Source organism: Eumetopias jubatus, unplaced genomic scaffold (assembly GCF_037043125.1).
Source record: "Eumetopias jubatus isolate StellerSeaLion01/CBP00866 unplaced genomic scaffold, mEumJub1_p1.0 scaffold_4, whole genome shotgun sequence".
NCBI lineage: Eukaryota > Metazoa > Chordata > Mammalia > Carnivora > Otariidae > Eumetopias > Eumetopias jubatus.
This window is the reverse complement of record NW_028274810.1, coordinates 190,116,055-190,140,856: the sequence shown is the minus strand read 5'-3', so window position 1 is coordinate 190,140,856 and position 24,802 is coordinate 190,116,055. Positions and strand designations below refer to the sequence as shown.

At 39.0% G+C, this 24,802-nt stretch overlaps 1 protein-coding gene across 7 annotated transcripts in view; it reads left to right on the top strand.

Moving 5' to 3' along the window:
* Positions 1 to 24,802, top strand: part of SPIDR (scaffold protein involved in DNA repair) — a 562,942-nt gene that overhangs the window by 171,694 nt on the left and 366,446 nt on the right. The gene's annotated exons all lie outside the window — the stretch shown is intronic.

The window sequence follows — 24,802 nt, the reverse complement described above, 5'->3', positions numbered from 1 at the left end:
ATCAAGCTTCTTCTGGGCCATTGAGCTTTAGAACAAACTGTGGATCAGTTTGCCCCATTCCCACATTTGCAGAGGTAACTCTGCCCCAGCTTAGGTACCAGGTTTATAAGGTCTGTATGTCATAGGAAAGGATGACACTCCTAACTCCTGTCCCCATTCACCCAGTTTCCTTCCTCCAACAGGCAAAGTGGATGTATATGAAGATCTATTACCCAGCACTTTTAGACAAATGGCAGCATGCTTATCACATAGCTCTGCAATTGAAGTACATGTTTAGTGTGCCCAAGACTCAGGAAGTCTCCTTCTTTTTACCACCATGGGGCAGCATTCCAGCATATAGTGATACCCTCATCCATTTAGCCATTCCTCTGTGGGTAGACTTTCAGATTGTTTCCCATCTTTTCTTATGAAACAGAATTGCTCTTATGCACATTGCTATTCTGCATGTGAAATACATGTTTTCCAAGTTCTAGTCCTCTTCTTACTTTGAAGGTTATATGCTCTGTGTCCTTAATAGTAATTTATTTTCCTAGAAGTAGTTTTATTTTCTATTTTTATTTTTTTATTTCTATTTTTATTTATTTTCTAGAAGTAGTTTATTTTCCTAGAATCTGTTTTCCTAGAATCTGTTTACTCCAATTTTAAGAGTCTTAAATATTATTTAATTTAAACATTAAATAAATTGACTTGTATGCAACTCTGGAGTGTTATTTATACTACTACCTCATTCCTATAGAGACCAGAGTGGATGCCTACTTTATCAACCTCTATTTTAAAGACTGTTCTTCTAAGCAAGGAGAGAGAGGGATTATAAAACAGATGAAAAGTTAGGAATGGAGATATAGATTGGATTGTGGGAGAAAACTGTTTAGCTTCTTGTGTGTGCTGCATAAGAAGCTGAAGGATATGAAACAGAATATACAATTGACCCTTGAACAATGCAGGGGTTAAGGACACTAATCCCCCCGCCCCTCCCATGCAGTTGAAAATCTGAGTATAACTTTTGACTTGCTAGAGCTTAACTACTAATAACCTACTGTTGACTAGAAGCCTCACTGATAAGAAGTCAATTAACACGTTCTGTGTTATATGTATTGCATATTGTATTTTTATAAATTAAATAAGCTAGAGAAAAAATATTATTAAAATCATGAGGAAGAGAATATATTTACAGTACTGTACTGTATTGAAAAAAATCCACTTAATAAGTGGACTCACACAGTTCAAACATGAGTCAGCTGTATATGTGTATATACTTTACACACATACACACACACACAGAGTTCTTAATATAGTGGGGATGGTTAATGACCCTATTAAACAGTGGTAGGAGAAGAGCGAGACAGAGAACACCAGGATTTCATGGGTGCAGAGAGCTTGAGGCAGATTGTAGGTGAGAGTGAGAAAAGCCTTTGTGGAGCTGACCCCTCAAGGCTGAGGTGTGTCTTGCTGAAAGAGCCCTGAGCAGACGCCTGTGGCTGGGATGAGAAAGGGAGGTGGCCAAGAGGTAGACACGTGCTGTGCAGTCGGAATATGGGACCCAGGGAATGGCTGGGTGTTGGCCTTGAGTGCTGGAATAAGGGGCCACTGTGGTTCCTGGGTTGGGGACTTTATTGGTAGACATGTTAGTTAAGATGGGCCTATGTGTACATGGACAAAAAGAGAAGAAAGTGGCAGGGAGGTCAGGTTAGGAGACCAGTGTTTCTAATGATCCCGTTCTAGACAGAGTGTTCTTGAGAATGGAGAGTGAATTGTTGTTTATTGATGAATTAGTTTCAGTTCAGTTTGATGTCAAAGAGAACATAGAATAAAAGATAAAATAATTGTGCTAAGGCTGAGATCCTGGAGGGCTGAAGAGGTAACTCTGAAGAAGGTTATTAGTTCAGTTTTACATGTGACATTGACTGAGATATTTAAATATAAATGTCTCAGACATTTGTAAAGATGAGTGGATTAAGTGTAAAAGGGCTGGAGAAAAGATTTTGAGAGTTGTCTATAATTTTTTTATTATTGCACTGTCAGGATTGAAAAATAAAATCCTTATATAGGACACCTGGGTGGCTCAGTCATTAAGCGTCTGCCTTCAGTTCAGGTCATGGTCCTAGGGTCCTGGGATTGAGTCCCACATCGGGCTCCCTGCTACTCCCTCTCCTACTCTCCCTGCTTGTGTTCCCTCTCTCGCTGTGTCTCTCTCTGTCAAATAAATAAAAAAACTTAAAAAAAATCCTTGTATAGAGAGAATCCAAGTACCCTATTTTTAATCAGCGTCATAAAATTCTTGCTTGATGTCAAGTATTTGGATGCCAAGTTTTTATGTTTTCTTTATAAACTGTGGTAGGTACAATTCTAAAATGAACCCCAACATCCCTATTCCCTGTTATACCTTGCATAATCCCTGAGACTGTAGGATGGAATTTACTCCCATGATGAGGTTTTGTTGTGTGGCACTGTGGACTTTAAGAGAATTGATCCTCAGTGGGTCTGACCTGATCCCATGAGCCATTTAAATCTGGATCTAGAGGTCAGAGACAGGGAAAGTCAGAGGTTGGAAGCAGGGAGGGATTAATGTACTACTGCTGTTTGAAAGTTGGAAGGGGCCACAAGGCAAGGAATGTGGCAGCATCTAGGAGCTCATTATGACCCTGGCTGACAGCCAGCAGGGAAATAATCATAAACCCACAAGGAGCTGAATTCTGCCAAGAAGAATGAACTTGGAATTGGGTTTTTCTCCAGAGCCTCCAAAGGAGAACTAAGCCTAGCCAACACCTTGATTTCAACTTGGTGATACCCTGAGCAGAGGACTCAGTTAGAATGTGCAAGACTTCTGGCCTACAGAACGATGAACTAATAAATGAGTGTGGCTATAAGCCACTGAGTTTGTGGTAACTTGTTTACATGGAAGTAGAAACCTAATACAAAGTTTGTGAAGAGTGGTTGATGGGGACAGCTGTTACACATCGTTATATAAACCCACATATTTAAGACAGAGGGAATATGGGAATATAAGGAAGTCAAATAGCTGGCAAAAACTTCTGCCACCCTGGTATGTCCTAGCATATTCACAGGTTCATCTGCACCTCCTAAACCTCTTCTTTGACCACCACCCCTGGGTCTGGCTTTGTGCCCTTTGGCACCTAGTCCTCACTCCTTTCACAGCACTTAGTGTACTACATTGTTATTCCCTGTCCATAACCAACATGAGTCTCGCTCAGGTGTTGTAGCAGCATCATCTAACAGAATACTTGGTATTCAGTAAGCATTTATTAAATGAACAAAGGTAAGGAAGGAATTATGAAATACTAGTTGGAGAAAAAAGGGCAGCTGAAGAAAAACAGGGAAGAAGGGAAGATGGACATGATAAGAACACAGTGATTCAAAAGCCAAACTAGAAACTGCAGGATGGTGGATATCAGTGGTTATTACATAGTCAGAAGGAGTTGAAAAGTAAAAAAGATGATTTTGCTAGGGAGATTTCCAGTCCTGAATTCAGATTGTTCAGAGTAGAATAGTGAATACTAAAATAAGATTTGAGTGATTAGAATAAACAGTGGATCCTTAGTGCCTCACAGTGTCTTGCAGAGGTGATCATGGTGTGGTCTTGATGTAAAGAGGGAAAGTGGCATGGTGGACACACTTGACGCTCACTTTCCATACACAGGAAACAAAGTCATGTGGTCTTTTATGAAAAATTAATAGTTTCTTTTTAATACCACTGGTAGGTATTTATATAGCTTACTATTAACTAAAAACATGTCTAATACTGTTTCCTAATGTTTAATGGTAGAAAAGATCTGTGCATAATTTAGAAGCATCAGTAAAAGAATTCTGGTCATGATAAAAACAATTTTTAAAGAGATAAGTAGGCAGGGTATGAAGTTGCTATTGAATTTCTAATGTGTACAGATGGTAGGGGTAGAAACAACTCCTACCAGGGTTTCCTTAGGCCTTATTATGTGAAAGTTGTATTAGAGTAAAAATGATAGCTTGGGCTATTCTATGTAACACCAAAGAACTGACTGGTAATGTATTCTCTGTGACTAGGGTACATTTTGTGAGCAAGTGGAAATAAATGTTAGGAGAAGTTAGCCGTTTGGTATCTAGAGACTAGAAGCTTATTGTGGGATGGGCTTGTACATGAAGAGGACATTGTAGGACATCATAAAACTAAGAGAAACATGACCAAGATTCTTAGAGTGTGTAGGAGCAGATGAGTGTGTGTTTTTCCTCTATCCCTTTCTGTCAATAACATCAGACATTTTTCCAGAAGAGCTTTCTGTAAGGAAGAGAGGAGGGCTACAGGTCCTAACAGAAAGACAGTTAACGTAGGCTTGATTTGACTTTTGTGGGCGAGCTTTGCCCCAAACTGCATTGGCAAAGCTTCAGATTTACAATTAATGATAACATGAATATACTACTTAAATATATAGCTAAAGCTATATTTGAGACCACAACTAGTTTCTTCAATATTTTCTCAAGTTCTTAAGACACTTAATTTTCCCTCTTGACTTCCTCTTCATCTTAGAAACTGCAATTTCCTTTGTAGGAACAACTTCCTGCTGGGTGCTGTTCTCTTTTGCCACTTCTGTCTTGGATGTCCTGTGTTTTTATCTAAACCCATAAATGCATTGCAACACTAGGCCATTTCATCATCCTATGAATTGAGAAAGTCTAGCAGGAAATCACAAGTTGACTGTCTCCAACAAAAGCCTCATGTTTCTTGGTTGCTGTGTCATGGTAGGCAGTTGATATTCTGAATGGCAGTTATGAAGAGGACACTTGTAGAAAGAACTTCTTTTCTAAGGATACATTTAAGAGGCTAATCATCTGGGAAACAAAGTACATGTGGAAAGAAAATCTTTTTACAATAGTCTAAAAAAGATCCTATTGTCCACTGCTGTTTTCCCTTATGGGCATGTTAAATTCATTGATTTCCAACAGTGACTTTTTTGATTTGTCTATTTGTTTTTATTTTTAAGATGTTTTGTGTATTTCCCCACTGTCCCAATTGTATGAGTCTTTTTCTTTGACAGAATGGAAAGAAATCTCCATGTATTTTATCTTCCATTCTCTCCTGTTTTCTGCACAGTCTGTTGTGTACTGTTAATCTTACCTTTTCTGCGCAGGTGCTGATTTTGTGATTATCTTTTGAGAAGATGGTTTCCTAGATAAAACAATGGGTCAGAACAGAGTGGTTAACCCCTCAAATGAACATTCTTTTAAAATTTTGGCTGTGGTCTCTTGGAGGGTTTTTTTGTGTGTATGATACCCAGTGTATAAAGAAATCTGTCTGCTCTCCTCCCAAAGCAGAAGGAACCTCTTTAGTTTCCTTCTCTGTCAACTGCAGAAGTGGCACAAAGTTTATTTCCCCTTTGTTGATATTCAAATGGAACAGTTGCCCCTAGGGCTCTCAACACATAAAGGAAAGGTATATTATGAAAAAAAAATAATTTTCTGCTCTTATTATTCAGGGATTAGATAAAGAGAAGTTTTCAGTAAGTAATGTGGCCAAAATTTCACATTCTCTCCTACAGTAAATTTCTCTATGTCAATTTATATTCTTGGAGCCATGCATACAGAAACCTAGTTAGGGTTTCATGAAGTTTATAATCTCAAGGAAAGGACAGACATGTATACAAATAGTTTTAGTGTATAGAAATGGGTACAATGTGTGGTGATTAAAAAAAAAAAAGCCCTCTGTGGGTTAGGAATGACTCCATAGTAGATACATGGAAGTATAGAAAAATATTAAAGGTAGAATCTAGATGGTAGATTTATGGATGCTTTCAGTAAAATTCACATAGAATGTCAGGGGTGGACAGAAAGGCTTCATAGATGAAGGATGCTCCCAAGTCTTCAACATTGAGTGGGAGTTGCCAGGTAGTCAAGAAGGAGGAAGAATATTCCAGGAAAAAGAAATAGTATGAAGCAAAGAGTAGAGAAGGGAGGAGAGGGGAGTGGGGAGGGGAGGGGAGGGGAGGGAAGGACAAGGAAGGGCAGGGCAGAGCAGAGCATTCTGGGGAACTTCAGTAATTTGGTACAGCTGAGTTAGGTTTTTTTTTTTAATGGAAGAGCAGTAGGAGATGAGATTAGAGAATTAAGATGATGAGGGCCTTGAATGTTAAGCTATTTGCTTTTTATTTATGCTTGCAAAAGACAGGGAGTGTTCTTTTCCCATATTTAACAAAACAAAACTCACACCTTTCTTGACTGTGCTTTTCCTGCAGGTTCCATCTCATTCCCCCCAGCCCCCATGAGAAGTAAAATTCCTTGAGATTCATCTCTAAGTTTGCTGTATCGAATTTCTCTCTAATACCATTCCTCCATCTCCTATCTTTATTCCTTCCCCAGTGGTACTACTCCCCAAGGCCACCAAGGAACTACACTAGGTTTATTCCAAAGGCAAGCTCTCCATCCTCATCCTACATGGCTTATCAGGAGCATTGACACTACCCATCACTTGTTCTTCCTTACAACTACAATCAGATTTTTTTTTTAAAGGGAAGAGAATGAAAACCATTGAAGTATATATGCTGCTTCATGAAACTGTTGTTTCAATTGTAGGTATGTATGTCTTGCCTGCTGAAATGTATCTTGTGGTCAAAAGCAATTTGAAAACTGTGACAGAGCATAAGGCTTAAGAGCATGGACAGCATGGGTTCAGACGGGCCAGGTTGGAGTCCACGTTGTTATTACAACGTTGGAAGCAAATTTACCTTTTTGGGCCTTCTCTATAAAGTGAGTATAATACCACCTATCTTGGGGCTATAGTAAGGATCAAAAGAGCTCATGAAAATAAAGTAGGTTGCTTACAAAAAAAAAAAAGGATAGGGATCACTCATATATAGATGGCTAAATTCTACCAGGTGGTTAGAAATCCTCTGCCTGGAACTTTCTGGGATATGGCAATCACCTTTATTCTAACTCCTTAAATCATTTCCCTCTGGCTCTGCCATATTAATTATATCACAACTCTCCAAATGTGGCAGGCTCTTTATTCCTCCATATTTCTGTTCTTGTTGTTGTCTTTGTGTAGAGTGCCCTCACTTCCCAACCTCTGTCTCCTGTGTGAAAGATGTACTCATTTTCAAGTCACCTCTTCTGGGAAGACTTTCCCATCAGCCTTTCTTGCCCATAAACTTGAGCCCTTGCTCCCTGTGAATCCTCCCATGCCCGCACATTTACCATAATACCTGTCACTCTTTATTTCACTGACGTGTTTGCTTTTCTGTTCCTTCAACATTGTCAGTTTCTGAGGTTAAGGTAACTGTCTCATTTATTTTTTGTCCCCAGCCTAGAAGAATGTCTGGTATATAGTATATATGTAATTTAAAGTTTGCTTGGTGAGTAAGGATAGAAAGTCTTATAATTTGCATAGCCAGTGCTGGAAATTAGGGATAAGTAAGACCAGATATTATCCCTGTTCTTAAATACCTTGTAGTGCTTTTTATATTCTTTTAATCCTTACAATGACCTTGTGAAGTAGATACTGTTGTTCCTCTTTTATAATTTGAGACATTGAACCTCAGAATGGTTAAAAACTTGTCCAGGTTATACCACTAGTAGATCTTAAAGCTGGGATTTACAACCAGGTCTCTGACTCAAGTGCCAGTTCATTTTCTACTGCATCAATATGAAGATGTCTTACTCATTTTTGAATTTCCCATATTGCCTAGAGCATTTCTTTTCACAGACATGACAGTGAATTAAAATTTTCTTTTAATTAAATTAGTATAAAAAGTGAGCCATTTTGTGCCAGGAATAACACTTTTCCAAATGCTTTGTAACTTGAAAAAATTAAAACAATGTCTAAAATTCCTAGCTTGAGTTAGGTACTATGCTAGGCAAAAGGGAAATGAAAAGGAAGAGGTACAAGGGTTAGAATTAGAATAAGGTCTTCAAGAATGTATTCCTGGCGTTTGCGGCAAAATGGCGGAGGAGTAGGAGACCTAGATTTCATCTGGTCTCAGGAATTCAGCTGAATAGGGATCAAACCATTCTGAACACCTACGAACTCAACAGGAGATCGAAGAGGAGAGTAGCAACAACTCTCTGAACAGAGAAGCGACCACTTACTGGAAGGTAGGACGTGTGGAGAAGTGAATCCAAGGTGATATTCGGGAGGATAGACGGCGGGGGAGGGGCCTCCGCCGGCCGCTTCTGGCAAGTGATAGAGCCGCGGAGCACAAAATCGGACCTTTTAGAAGTTGGCTCGGCTGAGGGACGTCGCTGCAGTGTCTAAGCAGGGGGTGGAATCCTCCCGGGACACTGTGGTCTCAGGACCCTTGGGGTCACAGAAAGACTGGGGGTGTCTGAGTGCGCCAGAGCTCCCAGGTATCGGAGCGGGGAAGCCGGCTGCAGAGACGGAGCCGAGGCGCGGGCTCTCAGCTCGGGGTTGCCATAAACTGTGATCCACGGCCCAGTCGGGCCACTGCTCCTCCAGCAGGGGCCCAACAAGCGGCAGAGCTGGGGAGACTCCCCTTCCTTCCCGGGGAGGAGTGGCGCGGGAACGCACTGCAGGGATCTGCTGGGTTTGGAGACTCCACACGGGGTCGGGTGCCAGAGATAGCAACGCTCGGTCACAGGCCGGGTGAGCACGGAGTGCGGCCGGAGACCAGGGAGACGGGAGTGACTGCTTTTCTCCGGGCACACTGAGGAGCGGGGCCCCAAGTTCTCAGCTCCTCCGGGTGGAGATTGGGAGGCCACCATTTTTGCCCTGGTCCTCCAAAGCTGTACCGAGAGCTTGCAGGGAACAAAAGCTCCTGAGAGCAAACCGGAGCAGCATCCTTAGCCCGACCGACAAGGGCGGGGCAATTCACCCTCCAGCAAAGACATTTGGGAACCACGGCAACAGGCCCCTCCCCCAGAAGATCAGCACGAACAGCCAGCAAGCCAAGACCAAGTTTACCGATCAAGGAGAACGGGAGAACTCCAGCGCTAGGGGAATATTGCACATAGAATTCATGGCTTTTTTTTTACCATGATTCATTAGTTCATCAAAGTTAATTTTTGTTGACTGTTTTTTTTATTTTTCTTTTTCCCTTTTTCAACCAACATCTTATCAATCCCTTTTTTAAAAAAAAAAATTTTTTTATTTTTCATTTTTAGAGTCATATTTTATCCCTTCATAGTAGTTACCCTTATTTTTGGCATATATATATATAAGTTGTTCTCTCTTTAAAATTTTGAGATACAGTATCTTCTAACAGATCAAAATATACCCTAAATCACTAGTGTATGGCTTTGTTCTAGTCTCCTGCCTGATCACATTCTCTCCCTTTTTCCTTTTTTTTTCTCTTAAATCTTCTTTCTTTTTTCAAACAACTCCTTATCTTATCAAGTCCTTTTATAAAATCTTTTATAATTTTCATCTTTACAGTCATCTTCCATCCCTTCATTATATCAACCCTTATTTTGTACATATATGTCTTTCTTCCTTTAAAATTTTAGGAGGCACTTTTTTCTAACAGACCAAAATACGCCGAAAATCTAGTGTGTGGCACTGATCTATGCACTAGCCTGATCATATTTGATCATATTCTGCTTTTTTTGTACTGTTCTGTTTTTATCTTTTCTTTTTTTTTCTCTTTCTTTTTTCTTTCTTTCCCTTTCTTTTCCCCTGGTTTCAGGTCTTTTCTGATTTGTATACAGTATATTTGCTGGGGACATTGTAAACCTGTTAGCATTTGTTCTCTCATTCATCTATTCTCCTCTGGACAAAATGACAAGACGAAAAAAATCACCTCAGCAAAAAGAACAAGAGGTAGTACGGTCAGCCAGGGACCTACTCAATACGGACATTAGTACGATGTTGGACCTAGAGTTCAGAATCATGAATTTAAAGATACTAGCTGGACTTGAAAAAAGCATGGACGTTATTAGAGAAACCCTTTCTGGAGAAATAAAAGAACTAAAATCTAACCAAGTCGAAATCAAAAAGGCTATTGATGAGGTGCAATCAAAAATGGGGGCACTAAATGCTAGGATAAATGAGGCAGAAGAGAGAATCAGCGATATAGAAGACCAAATGATGGAAAATAAAGAGGCTGAGGAAAAGAGGTAGAAACAACTACAGGATAACGAGGGAAGAATTCGAGAGATAAGTGATACGATAAGACGAAACAACATTAGAATAATTGGGATCCCAGAAGAAGAAGAAGAGAGAGAGAGGGGCAGAAGGTATATTGGAGCAAATAATAGCAGAGAACTTCCCTAATGTGAGGGAGGAAACAGGCATCAAAATCCAGGAGGCACAGAGAGCCCCTCTCAAAATCAATAATAATAGGTCAACACCCCGACATCTAATAGTAAAACTTACGAGTCTCACAGACAAAGAGAAAATCCTGAAAGCAGCTCGGGAGAAGAGATCTGTAACCTACAATGGTAGAAACATTAGATTGGCAACAGACCTATCCACAGAGATCTGGCAGGCCAGAAAGGACTGGCAAGATATCTTCAGAGCACTAAACGAGAAAAATATGCAGCCAAGAATACTATATCCAGCTAGGCTGTCATTGAAAATAGAAGGAGAGATAAAAAGCTTCCAGAACAAACAAAAACTAAAGGAATTTGCAAACAGGAAACCAGCCCTCCAAGAAATATTGAAAGGGGTCCTCTAAGCAAAGAGAGAGCCTAAAAGCAGCAAAGATCAGAAAGGAACACAGACAATATACAGTTAACAGTCACCTTACAGGCAATACAATGGCACTAAATTCATACCTTTCAATAGTTACCCTGAATGTAAATGGGCTAAATGACCCAATCAAAAGACACAGGCTGTCAGATTGGATTAAAAAACAAGACCCCATCAATATGCTGTCTGCAAGAGACTCATTTTAGACCCAAAGACACCCCCAGATTGAAAGTGAGGGGGTAGAAAGCCATTTACCATGCTAATGGACACCAAAAGAAAGCTGGGGTGGCAATCCTTATATCAGACAAACTAGATTTTAAAACAAAGACTGTAATAAGAGATGAGGAAGGACACTATAGCCTACTTAAAGGGTCTATCCAACAAGAAGGTCTAACAATTGTAAATATCTATGCCCCCAACATGGGAGCAGCCAATTATATAAGGCAATTAATAACAAAAGCAAAGAAACACATTGACAACAATACAATAATAGTGGGGGACTCTAACCCCCCCCCCCGACTGAAATGGACAGATCCTCTAAGCAAAAGATCAACAAGGAAATAAAGACTTTAAATGACACACTCGACCAAATGGACTTCACAGTCATATTCAGAACATTCCATCCCAAAGCAACGGAATACACATTCTTCTCTAGTGCCCATGGATCATTCTCCAGAATTGATCACATCCTAGGTCACAAATCAGGTCTCAACCGGTACCGAAAGATTGGGATCATTCGCTGCATATTTTCAGACCACAGTGCTTTGAAACTAGAACTCAATCACAAGAGGAAAGTCGGAAAGAACTCAAATCCATGGAGGCTAAAGAGCATCCTACTAAAGAATGAATGGGTCAACCAGGAAATTAAAGAAGAATTTAAAAATTCATGGAAACCAATGAAAATGAAAACACAACTGTTCAAAATCTTTGGGATACAGCAAAGGCAGTCCTGAGAGGAAAGTATATAGCAATACAAGCCTTTCTCAAGAAACAAGAAAGGTCTCAAATACACAACCTAACCCTACACCTAAAGGAGCTACAGAAAAAACAGCAAATAAAGCCTAAACCCAGCAGGAGAAGAAAAATAATAAAGATCAGAGCAGAAATCAATGAACTAGAAAGAAAAAGAACAGTAGAACAGATCAACGAAACTAGCACCTGGTTCTTTGAAAGAATCAACAAGATTGATAAACCCCTGGCCAGACTGATCAAAAAGAAAAGAGAAATGACCCAAATCAACAAAATCATGAATGAAAGAGGAGAGATCACAACCCACACCAATGAAATACAAACAATTATAAGAACATATTATGAGCAACTCTATGCCAGCAAATTAGATAACCTGGAAGAAATGGGTGCATTCCTAGAGATGTATCAACTACCAAAACTGAACCAGGAAGAAATAGAAAACCTGAACAGACCTATAACCACTAAGGAAATTGAAGCAGTCATCAAAAATCTCCCAAGAAACAAAAGCCCAGGGCCAGATGGCTTCCCAGGGGAATTCTATCAGACATTTAAAGAAGAATTAATACCTATTCTCCTGAAACTGTTCCAAAAAATAGAAATGGAAGGAAAACTTCCGAACTCATTTTATGAGGCCACCATTACCTTGATCCCAAAACCAGACAAGGACCCCATCAAAAAGGAGAATTACAGACCAATATCCTTGATGAACATGGATGCAAAAATTCTCACCAAAATACTAGCCAATAGGATCCAACAGTACATTAAAAGGATTATTCACCACGACCAAGTGGGATTTATCCCTGGGCTGCAAGGCTGGTTCAACATCTGCAAATCAATCAACGTGATACAATACATTAACAAAAGAAAGAACAAGAATCCTATGATCCTCTTAATAGATGCAGAAAAAGCATTTGACAAAGTACAGCATCCTTTCTTGATCAACACTCTTCAGAGTATAGGGTTAGAGGGTACATACCTCAATATCATAAAAGCCATGTATGAAAAACCTACAGCGAATATCATTCTCAATGGGGAAAGGCTGAGAGCTTTTCCCCTAAGGTCAGGAAAGCAGCAGGGATGTCCACTCTCACCACTGCTATTCAACATAGTATTAGAAGTCCTAGCCACAGCAATCAGACAACAAAAAGAAATCAAAGGCATCCAAATCGGCAAAGAGGAAGTCAAACTCTCACTCTTTGCAGATGATATGGTACTGTATGTGGAAAACCCAAAAGACTCCACCCCAAAACTGCTAGAATTCATACAGGAATTCAGTAAAGTAGCAGGATATAAAATCAATGCACAGAAATCAGTGGCATTCCTATACACCAACAACAAGACAGAAGAGAGACAAATCAAGGAGTCGATCCCATTTACAATTGCACCCAAAACCATTAGATACCTAGGAATAAATTTAACCAAAGAGGCAAAGTATCTGTACTCAGAAAACTATAAAATACTCATGAAAGAAATTGAAGAAGACACAAAGAAATGGAAAAACGTTCCATGCTCATGGATTGGGAGAACCAACATTGTGAAGATGTCAATGCTACCTAGAGCAATCTACACATTCAATGCAATCCCCATCAAAATACCATCCACTTTTTTCAAAGAAATGGAACAAATAATCCTAAAATTTGTATGGAACCAGAAGAGACCCCGAATAGCCAGAGGAATGTTGAAAAAGAAAAGCAAAGCTGGCGGCATCACAATTCCGGACTTCCAGCTCTATTACAAAGCTGTCATCAAGACAGTATGGTACTGGCACAAAAACAGACACATGGATCAATGGAACAGAATCGAGAGCCCAGAAATGGACCCTCAACTCTATGGTCAACTAATCTTTGACAAAGCAGGAAAGAACGTCCAATGGAAAAAAGACAGTCTTCAACAGATGGTGTTGGGAAAATTGGACAGCCACATGCAGAAGAATGAAACTGGACCATTTCCTTACACCACACACAAAAATAGACTCCAAATGGTTGAAAGACCTAAACGTGAGACAGGAGTCCATCCAAATCCTAAAGGAGAACACAGGTAGCAACCTCTTTGACCTCAGCCGCCGCAACTTCTTCCTAGAAACATCGCCAAAGGCATGGGAAGTTAGGGCAAAAATGAACTATTGGGATTTCATCAAGGTAAAAAGCTTTTGCACAGCAAAAGAAACAGTCCACAAAACCAAAAGACAACCGACAGAATGGGAGAAAATATTTGCAAATGACATATCAGATAAAGGGGTAGTATCCAAAATCTATAAAGAAATTATCAAACTCAACACCCAAAGAACAAATAATCCAATCACGAAATGGGCAGAAGACATGAACAGACTTTTTTCCAAAGAAGACATCCAAATGGCCAACAGGCACATGAAAAAGTGCTCAACATCGCTCGGCAACAGGGAAATCCAAATCAAAACCTCAATGAGATACCACCTCATACCCGTCAGAATGGCTAAAATTAAGAAGTCAGGGAATGACAGATGTTGGCGGGGATGTGGAGAAAGGGGAACCCTCCTACACTGTTGGTGGGAATGCAATCTGGTGCAACCACTCTGGAAAACAGTATGGAGGTTCCTCAAACAGTTGAAATTAGAGCTGCCATTCGATCCAGCAATTGCACCACTGGGTATTTACCACAAAGATACAAATGTAGGGACCCGAAGGGGTACGTGCACCCCAATGTTTATAGCAGCAATGTCCACTATAGCCAAACTGTGGAAAGAGCCAAGATGTCCCTCAGCAGATGAATGGATAAAGAAGAAATGATATATATACACAATGGAATATTATGCAGCCATCAAAAGGAAGGAGATCTTGCCATTTGCAACGACGTGGTTGCCACTGGAGGGTGTTATGCTTAGTGAAATAAGTCAATCAGAGAAAGACATGTATCATATGACCTCACTGATATGAGGAATTCTTAATCTCAGGAAACAAACTGAGTGTTACTGGAGTGGTTGAGGGTGGGAGGGATGGGGTGGGTGGGTGATAGACATTGGGGAGGGTATGTGCTACGGTGAGCGCTGTGAATTGTGCAAGACTGTTGAATCACAGATCTGTGCTTCTGAAACAAATAACGCAACATATTTTAAGAAAAAAGAAAAAGAAGAAAATAACAGGAGAGGAAGAATGAAGGGGAGTAAGTCAGAGGGGGAGACGAAGCATGAGAGAGAATGGACTCTGAAAAAGAAACTGAGGGTTCTAGAGGGGAGGAGGGTAGGCGGATGGGTTAGCCTGGTGATGGGTATTAAAGAGGGCACATTCTGCATGGAGCACTGGGTGTTATGAACAAACAATGAATCATGGAACAGTACATCAAAAACTAATGATGTAATACATGGTGATTAACATAAAAATAAAAAAATTTAAAAAGAAAAAAAAGAATGTATTCCTTAATTATTAAGCTAGTGATGTAATTGTAGAAAATGGGAGTAAACAGTAAACTATTTAGGTCACTGCTGTGGAACATATTCCTGAAATGATATTAAAAACTTGATTGAAAATCTCCAGTCATCAGAAAAGTAGTATTTCAAATAGTGCTGCTAGTTTTAATTAAAGATAAATGATAGGGATTACAACCTTCTCTTAATTGAAAATCTTAATTAAAAAAAAAGTTTGTAAAAAAATTCCATAGGCAAATCCCTTAAATTGAGACAGTTTTCATTTCAAAAGACATGGTAACACTTATTTACACATTTCTAATCCAATACAAGTTTCATACTATAGTGCAGAGAAAAGTAGATATATGAGTTGGTATACTTTAGTATTTAGTCCGATTTTGGCAGTTTGAAGGAGAAATGCATTCAAAGCATTTGAGATTTTCAGGTTTAAAATTTGGCAGTAGTCTAGTTGTATGGTTGTTTGTTTAGAAAAAAGTTGATGCTTTTCATTATGTAGGCTTTTCAGGTATTTGTGCTAGACACATCAGTTCATTGGTTTTCATTAGATTCAAAATCAGTCAGTCATTTTATAGAATTTGCAAATCAAGGAGGATTTTAGTAGTAGGCCCAAGTTACCATTGTTTAAAATTTCTACAAAACCTACATTAATATTTGATTATGTAGAAATGTTTTCTGGCATAAGTTCCATTTTTTGAAATTCCAAATTAAGAGAAAGTTTGAAAGATAATGACTTTCAGATATTAATAAATGTCCAGGGGCACAGGCCTAGGAGAAATAAGTTGTGGAAAGTGCTTACCCCTGAGGCTTACTTTTGAAGTGCTGTTGTCAACCATGATAATCACGTTATTTTTTTTTCTTTTAATAAAAGTTGAGTTGTCCTTGACTTGTCATGTGCTCTTTTAGGTTAATTTGTTTTGCTCATTCTAGGTGTTGTGGTGGTTTCTACTGAGCCATCTTTTTCTTCTTGTCCCTCTGGGAAATTTCAAAAATAGGATTAGGGACAGATGTGGAGAAAGTCAGTCAAAAAGGAGCATATGGAAAGTAATCTGGGCTGAGAGTAGCCCCCAGCTGATTGCCCGTAAGAAAACAGGGACCTCATTCTGACAACTGCAAGGAACTGAGTCCTGCCACAATCACGTGAGCTTGGAAGAGGATCCTGAGCTCCAGATGAGAAGGCGGCCACCCAGTACCTTGATTTTAGCCTTGGGAGACCCTGAATAGAGAACCCAGCATGCCATGCCTGCACTTTTGTTTGACAGAGCTAATAAATGGGTGTTGTTTTAAGCCACTCAGTTTGTAGTAATTTGTTATGAAGTAATAGAAAACCAGTGTAGCGGAATGTCAACCAGCCTAGGGATATCCCAGTGCCAGTGAGCAGTCTTTTTTTTTTTTCTTTAAGATTTCTTTATTTATTTTAGAGAAAGAGAGTGGTGCACACAAGCAGGGAGAGGGCTGCAGGGAGAGGGAGAAGAGAATCCCAAGCAGACTCCCTGATGAGCGTGGAGCCCAACACACAGGGCTTGATCCCATGACCCTGAGATCATGACCTGAGCTGAAATCAAGAGTTGGTCACTCAACTGAATGGGACTCCTGAGCAGAATCTTATATGTGGGTTTTCTCTTCATAACTAATGTACTGAGGTCACAGTGGGTATCAGTAAATGCTAAGTTGAACTTTAAAATTTAAAATTAATTTATACTTTTAATTTAGACAATTTATGTTTATTCATTGAGTGATGAGAGAAGAAATCTTGGTATTTTCCTTAGTTTCATTTGTTTTATTATTTTTTTAATCTGTAGTTTTCCTTACCTAGAAGAGAAACTGAGAAAAGTCATTTTTATTGAAACTCACTTATTCTCCAGTGGGGTTGGCAAACTATAGCTTGCAGGCCAAATCAGGCCCCTTACCTGTCTTTGCAAATGTTTATTGGAATTTAGCCACCCTCACTCATTTATGTGTTATCTGTGGTTGCTCTCATACTACAATTTCAGAGTTGAGTATTTGTAAAAGACTCAAAAGCCTAAAATAATTACCATATGGTCCTTTACAGAAAATTTTGCCAACCTCTGTGTAGATGGTGATTTGCTTTAAAACAATATTCATCTAACCTTAAATGGCTTCCATGGATGGGGAATGATATTTTTGTGTCTTGAATATACATTATTAAAAGAAATATATCCAGCCATCCCTGATTACCAGGATTAGATTAGCTTGTACCTCTGATTCTACTCAAATGATGGAAAATGTGTTAAAAATAATAAAATCTTATAAACTATGTGTCTGGGATCCCTCAGACAATCCTCAGGGTTAGTGGTTTACTGGAAGGAATCATAGGACTTGAAGTCATTATACTTAAGCTATGATTTATTACAGCAACGGACACAACGTCAAGTCAACAAAGGGAAAAGGTACACCAGAAGTAACAAAGATGAAACCAGGCATGAGTTTCTAAGAGTCCTCTTCCAGGGTAGTTGCACAGTATACACTTGATTCCTCTGGCAATGAATTGCAGCAACATGTGCTAAGTGTTGTCTACCAGGAAAGCTCACTTAGTTTTTATTGGGGTTCCATCATGTAGATAACTGTGCTTGCATGACTGCAGTGGAACTTCAGTCTCTCAGAAAGAAAGCAGATGTTCACCACAAATTACATTGTTTGCACAGACTAAGACAAAATAGTACAGTGTGGCCCAGGTACTGAGTGTGCAAAACATTTCTGTCACAATACTCCAGGAGATCAATTCCCAAGTGCCAGTCAGTGGCCAGTCAGGAAAACAGGCCCTTCTGAGAATACACATGATTGTACCAACTCAACCTGAGTTAACATTTTCATGCATGTCCCATAATAAGTGGTCAGAAACACAAGATTTATGTTCAGAAACAAACACAAAATGTTTGCTAGCTGTAAATGTTCTGCTAGTTATATATATATAGTTTTATATATATGATATAATGCTAGTTATAATTATATTTCAAATAGGTTCTTTTAGTAACTTATTTTAGTCAGCATTATCTTATTTTCAAGTAAGAAATTACCTACGTGACTTCATAAATCAAGCCCAGAGTAACCTTATAGTATCATGAGTCTTTAAAATCTCACCAAAGTAAACATTGTTTTGTTTGGATTCACAGTTTAAACAAAATATGTTCTCAGGAGTGAGGTTTCCAGGACTACCTTTGCTCTTTCTAGTTTTTATAGAGACTGAAACAGTCTGGCACTTTTTTCATAGTTCATGTTCTTGCATGAATGTCAAAGAGTAATCATTTGCAGAGATGACTTATCTCCATAATATCGTTTTAGCTCGTTGTGGCCCGTAACATTCCCAACAGTGTATTAAATATTACCTCTTAGTTTTTGAAATAATGATGAAATAAGCATTATGAAACATTATACCTTTTTAAATTACTTAATATTAAAGTACTTGATGTATCACCTTTATTGAACCTCATAGTTATGGAAAAATAATCAACAAATTTCTTCTTTAGAGATAATTCATTATGCCTCTCTGCATATTTGTAGCTGCTGAAGTTAAATATATATACGTGTGTGTGTGTGTGTGTGTGTGTGTGTGTATCTATAAAATATTTCCCCTATTTTGGCTGGCATTTTCTAGACAGAACCTGGTATAGTGTGTATTGGATACTGTGTGGATAGTGGGGATTCCTGAGATTATTGCCTTAACTTGTGTGACTCTGGACAACTGCATATAAATCATTTAATCTTCCTCTTTCAGTTTACCTAGTTTGCCTCCTTTCACCTCAAAGGAATCTTGTGAGGATTATTTGATCAGGTTTGGCTATTTTGAGGAAGTATCTTCCTGTATGTCTAAGATGTGGTTAGAGCCCTCTACCTGAAATCTGATTAGGGCGTTTTCACCTAACCATGGATGTAGAAGGAGGCCCTGGGCCTCAGAAGTAACGGATAGTAGATTTGCTTTGCAGTGAGGTTTTTTTTTTTTTTTTTTTTAAGATTTATTTATTTGTTTGAGAGAGGGAGAGTGCGCATGTGTTTGCACAAGTGGGGGGAGGGACCCATGGGGAGGGAGAGAGAATTTCAAGCAGACTCCCTACTGAACAGAGCCCAATAGAGGGCTGGATCGCACAACCCTGAGATCATGACCTGAGCCAAAATCAAGAGTTGGATGCTTAACCAACTGAGCTACCTAGGTACTCCTGCAGTAAGTGTTTTGGGCTGTTAGTGGCTCAACTCAGATTTGAAAAAGTAGCCAGATATAAACCTCTAAAGAGCGGAATCTGTATTTTATTAATCATTGTAGTCCAGATGTCCAACATGGAGCTTTGCTCTTTCCTGGTGTCTAAACCCTAGGCGAACAAGTGGTCTGTGTAGACTTGGGCCTGGATAGGAATTGAGGCCAGCCAACAGTCTGTAGATGGAGGGAAGGAAACCCATCTGGCATATGCAGAAGTGCATTACCTCACAGTCCAAAATAATGGTTATCCACAATAATAATTGTGAGTTGTGGAGAAAATATTAAACTATTGAGCATGTGATATTTAAGAAGATAGAAGTAGCATAAGTTATGGAAAACTTCACTTCTGAGGGATTTCCATTAAAATGATTAAAGTATAAAAAGTTTTTATAATTTTCAGTTCCATGAGATGCTCGGTGAAAAACTGGGCAAATTGTAGTCAAATATGTTTAGGAAACACTACATATTACAGCCGCCTCTTAGAGGTCACAATGCACATGGGCATATTAAAAGCTCCTGAGTGATGAGAACTGGGTGATATACACAACTGATGAATTATTGAACTCTACACCTGAAACTAATGATGTATTATAGGTTGACTATTTGAATTTAAATTAAAAAATAAAAGCTCCTGAGAAATCTTACAATTTAATTTTATTCAACCTACTTTATACAGACTGATTTGATTGTAGAGATCATTTTCTCTTAATACTTATTAACATGGATCTTGTGTTTGGAGAGGCAAATCCCAGGTCTAGAGGGCTGTATACTTGTTTTGTACTGTTTTTGCTTTTCTTTATTGCCTTTGTTTTCTTAGGGCATTTACCTGGCATATTTCTGTGGAAGCTCTTTCTACCTTCTCTAGGCTTCTCTGATTTTCTTTCATTTTCTTCCCTCCCCAGTCCACCATTGTGTAAGATTTCAGTTCTTTGTTTTGGGGGGAAAAAAAAGCCTAGCTCATAACCAGAAACAGACTGTGTCCTGCCTCTTGTTCCATTTGCATAAGTGAACAGATTAATTTTTAGAATACACTCTCATTTGGCTTCTCTATTAGTTTTGAGGCCCCAGTTTTGAGTGTAGGTTTGAGTTGGAGGACCCTTCAGCAGACCGGGGACAAGGTGTGCTGCCCCTACCTGAGTGTGCAGGGCTGTGTCTTTCTCTGAACATATTTTGAAACAGAGAAAATGGCTGGATAGGTTGTATCACAGACTGTATCCATATTCTACAATTATATAGTGTCTTCCTTGGACAAGGGGGTGCTTTTCTTTCTTGTCCTCTACAGTCACTGTAGCCAGGCTATGTGGACCTGGTTCTGGGCAGATCACCACTTGTTTGCTGTGGATTTTTGTCCTTGGGCATATGCCCTGACCTTCTCCATACTCAGCTGTGCTTGGTGAACTATGACTGACCCGGTAGGTTCCTTCTAGAGCATAGTAATTTCTCTCTCTCTCCCTTTCTCTTAAGATGCGCCTTGTCCTGCTGTTTCTCATTTTCTCTTTGGGTTCCTCAGAGCAGGCTCTTTGGAACTTAAGATCAGGTTGATAGGACTTGAGTTCCGTCATTCTCATCAGGCTGGAATTTGAGGTTGGAAACATATTTGAGGAGGGCAAGCCAAGTGGTTTACAAAGGTGTGACCATGGTAGTAGCTTGTTAAACCTGTTTACCTCAGAAAAGATTTTTTTTTTCTTCAGCGTGTGAGAAAATCTATTGCTTTTGTTTTTCCTCACTAGCTGGCTCCCAATTTTCACGGATAAAGTTTCAGTCACAAACATATCAAGTAAATAGTGAAAGTATATCGCCTATCAATAGTTTAAGTCTCTATTGTCTAGAATTGTGTTGTGTTTATTGATTTTTAATCCCAATAGAAAATAAAATTCTGTGAGCAGCTGGAAGTCTGATATATATAATCTTTCCATTTTTGGTGTTTTTGCTATTCCACACAACTGTGCAGTTCTTGATAACTAGCCAGAAAACAGACCATGTTAATTAAGGGGTGTGTATGTGATTCCATTGGAATTTAAAGACCACTGGGATATGAATTTTGGTGCCTCCCCCACTATAATCATTGTACCCAGAATGATTCCTGATACATAATAGGCACGCAATTAATTTGAATAAATTCCATTTTAATTTTGGAAGTGGAAATAAAGGCATTTGCTAAGTAAATTTGTTGGTTTATCAGTCACCAGTACTCTTTCATTCCCTTTAATTTGTAGGAGCTGTCTTGGTTTTGGTCATTTTGTTTGCCACAGTTGCCGTGGCTTATCTCCTACGGCATTTTTGCTGTTGCCCTTACCTTCTGCCTTCCCTAAAAACATTTAGTGGTTATTAGATTTAAAAGCTTCTGAGCAGGCAGAGCCTTAAAATCCTTTTGTTCTTTCCTTAAAATGCCACTACTGTTCTTATTTGTAGTGTGACTTTAAGAAAGGGAGGCTGAACCTAAAATAAACATGGTGAACTTAGCATAGCCTGATTCTTGGTGATCTTATAAGATCTTACAAGGGCAGGTCTGGGCCTGGTCAGTAATTGAGTGGGACGTCTCAGAGAGCAGAAACCAGTGTACTGCAGGATGTGGCATGGGGAACATGCCTGGCCCTGCAAGTCAGGGTGCAGCCAGCACCTGCCCCCTTACCACCAGGCATACAAGGTGTCTTCACTGACCCCCACCCCCAACCTGCCTCCCCTCCCCTCATGGACACCTTCTCACCTGGGCTGAAAACAAAGGCTTGAGACTTTTGTTTTGCATGAAATATGAGTCAAGTGAGCTGTTTTCTGTCTTATAATTGGTTATCTAAAAGAATGGTTTAGTTTAGTTACTATTTCCCTTTTCTTTGTTTTACCAGCTGAGTTAGTAGCTACAAAGGTGTTATTTAAAACTAAGAAGTGGTGATTTATTACTAGTATTCTACTATTGCTCTTAGTGTGACCTTTCAATACATTTCAGAGTTAAAACCTTTAAATTTCTAAATGTTAGAGAGCAGTGTTTGATCTGGCTAATTTGTTTCATTTGTCATAGAGGTAACTTTACCATGGAGGTACTACTTATTCTTGTAATTAGACTCTATTTTTTGACTTTGTTAGTAGTAGACACAGTTTTTATCTAAGAGGACCCGACTCATGTAGACTTTCATACATGGATTTAGATTTAGATTTGATACACAGGAATTGGGACACTTCAGTTCAGGAGTAGCTCTTTATTCAGGGAGATCACTAACAGGAATCTTTCCTAAACATTCCATGAAGAAATTTGTAGATAGGGTTACATTAGCTTCAAAGGTATCAGATGATTTGCATAAAGCATTATGCTAATTAATTTTTAAATTTAAAATTTGTGATAGTTATTTAACATTTATTTTTTAAAGGAAAAACAGTGCTTATTGAATAAACACCTATTTAGAAAATTATCTATTTTTTTTATTTTTCTTTTTAATCAGCTCATGTAAGTATATGTATGTGCTTCTTATTTTATCCCAGCTCTTCATGTTGCCCAGATGTTGTGTGCATTACCAAATAACTGGCAGATTTTAAAGGAGAGAAATGGGGTCTTTTTTCTTACCATTTTGGCTGTATAGTATTATAGAATATCAAAATAAAGAATCCCTGAAAGTAATGGAAATCATGGAGTCTTTGTGATCCCTATCCTGCAACCTGAAGGAGGTTGTCTATGATGAGGCTACAGTCACATAAATACTCCTTAATGTTCAGGGAGCTCAGGAGGTAGAATGCTGTGGCTGGTTTGTTCTCACATGTGTCCACAACTCGGGCATCTTAAAGGTTGGTGTCTTGGATCATTTCTTCTCCAATGACCTCTTCGCCAAGCAGATGCATTCCAGCCTCTTGCCAGGTGGCTCTATGTCTCTGTGCTAGTCCTGTGATCATTTAAAACTCCCTGTGTTGGGAATAATATCTTCTTTTCCCTTTCTTTGCTCCTGAAGGTATTCTCTATTTCCTTTAGTAGCACCACTATCCTGTCTCTAAATTTCGCCTCCTTTGTTCATCACTTGAACCAGTTGATTCTTCCTCTGAACTATTTCATTAGCACTATTGATTACCAAACAATTTTAGAATAGTGGTTATTAAAGTAGTAGGCCAAAAATGAATTGTATTGAATTACTTTTAGTACATTAAAATGTTATCAAAACTTAATTTGTTAGTGCATTTCAGCAGTGGGGTTGGGAACAGAAACAAGTCTGAATGCATGGACTTTACCACTGACTCAGACCAGTCACTGGTACTTAGAAGCTACCTTGAAAGCATGTGAAAGAATTTGCCCATCATTATTCTAAGAAATAAATTTGAGCATATTCCCCATGGATGATAGGTTTGTTCATTTGTCTTTATGTAAGAGAACATGTGTGTTCTCTCTACACGCACACCCAATCTGTAGGATTATATTGTTCTTATTATCTTATTCTTATTGTCTCTTGCTTCCTAGTGTGAACCCTAAACTTTATCTGGACTTGTTTATATATCTTGAATATCCATTCTAGTTTCCTGACTTATGTGATTTCTTCTCTCTTCTCATTTTCATCTATTAAGAATTTTCCAGGGGCGCTTGAGTGGCTCAGTTGGTCTTGATTTCAGCTCAGGTCATGCTCCTCAGGGTCATGTAATCGGGCACTGCATTGGGCTCCGCACCACACTCAGTGGGAAGTCTGCCTCTCTCTCTCTCTGTCTCTCCCCTTGCCCGCACTTGTTCTCTTTCTCTCTAAAATAAATAAATAAGTCTTTTAAAAAATTATTATGTTATGTTAATCGCCATATATTACATCATTAGTGTTTGATGTAGTGTTCCATGATTCATTGTTTGCGTATAACACCCAGTGCTACATGGAGTACGTGCCCTCTTTAATACCCATCACCAGGTTAACCCATCCCCCACCCCCCTCCCCTCCAGAACCCTCAGTTTGTTTCTCAGAGTCCATTGTCTCTCATGGTTCGTCTCCCCCTCCGATTTCCCCCTCTTCATATTTCCCTTCCTACTATCTTCTTCTTTTTTTTTTTTTTTTAACATATAATGTATTATTTGTTTCAGAGGTACAGGTCTGTGATTTATCAGTCTTACACAATTCACAGTGCTCACCATAGCACATACCCTCCCCAATGTCTATCACCCAGCCACCCCATCCCTCCCACCCCCCACCACTCCAGCAACCCTCAGTTTGTTTCCTGAGATTAAGAATTCCTCATATCACTGAGGTCATATGATACATGTCTTTCTCTGATTGAAATCTTAAAAAAAAAAAGAAAAAAGTAATCTTCCAGTGCTTTGAGACCTGGTGTAGGTTTTATCTCTCCTGGTATGTATGCTGGTTTCAGATGGGACAGAAATAAGGGCTCCATTCTTCGCCCACTTGTAACATTTAATGTGACCATGTTTGTAATATCTCCTTTATTTGATGTCAAGCTATTTATGGAACTATGTTTCAGATTTTCTCTCTTGCATAACATTTTGCACATAGTGTGTACTGAATAAGTATTTGTTTAATAGAAAATTTTTTCTTTTTGGAGATATTTAGCAGATATTAAGCCTCTTGGTTACAAGCAACAGAAAACAAAACTAGCTACTTTAAAAGAAGAAGAAGAAATTTAT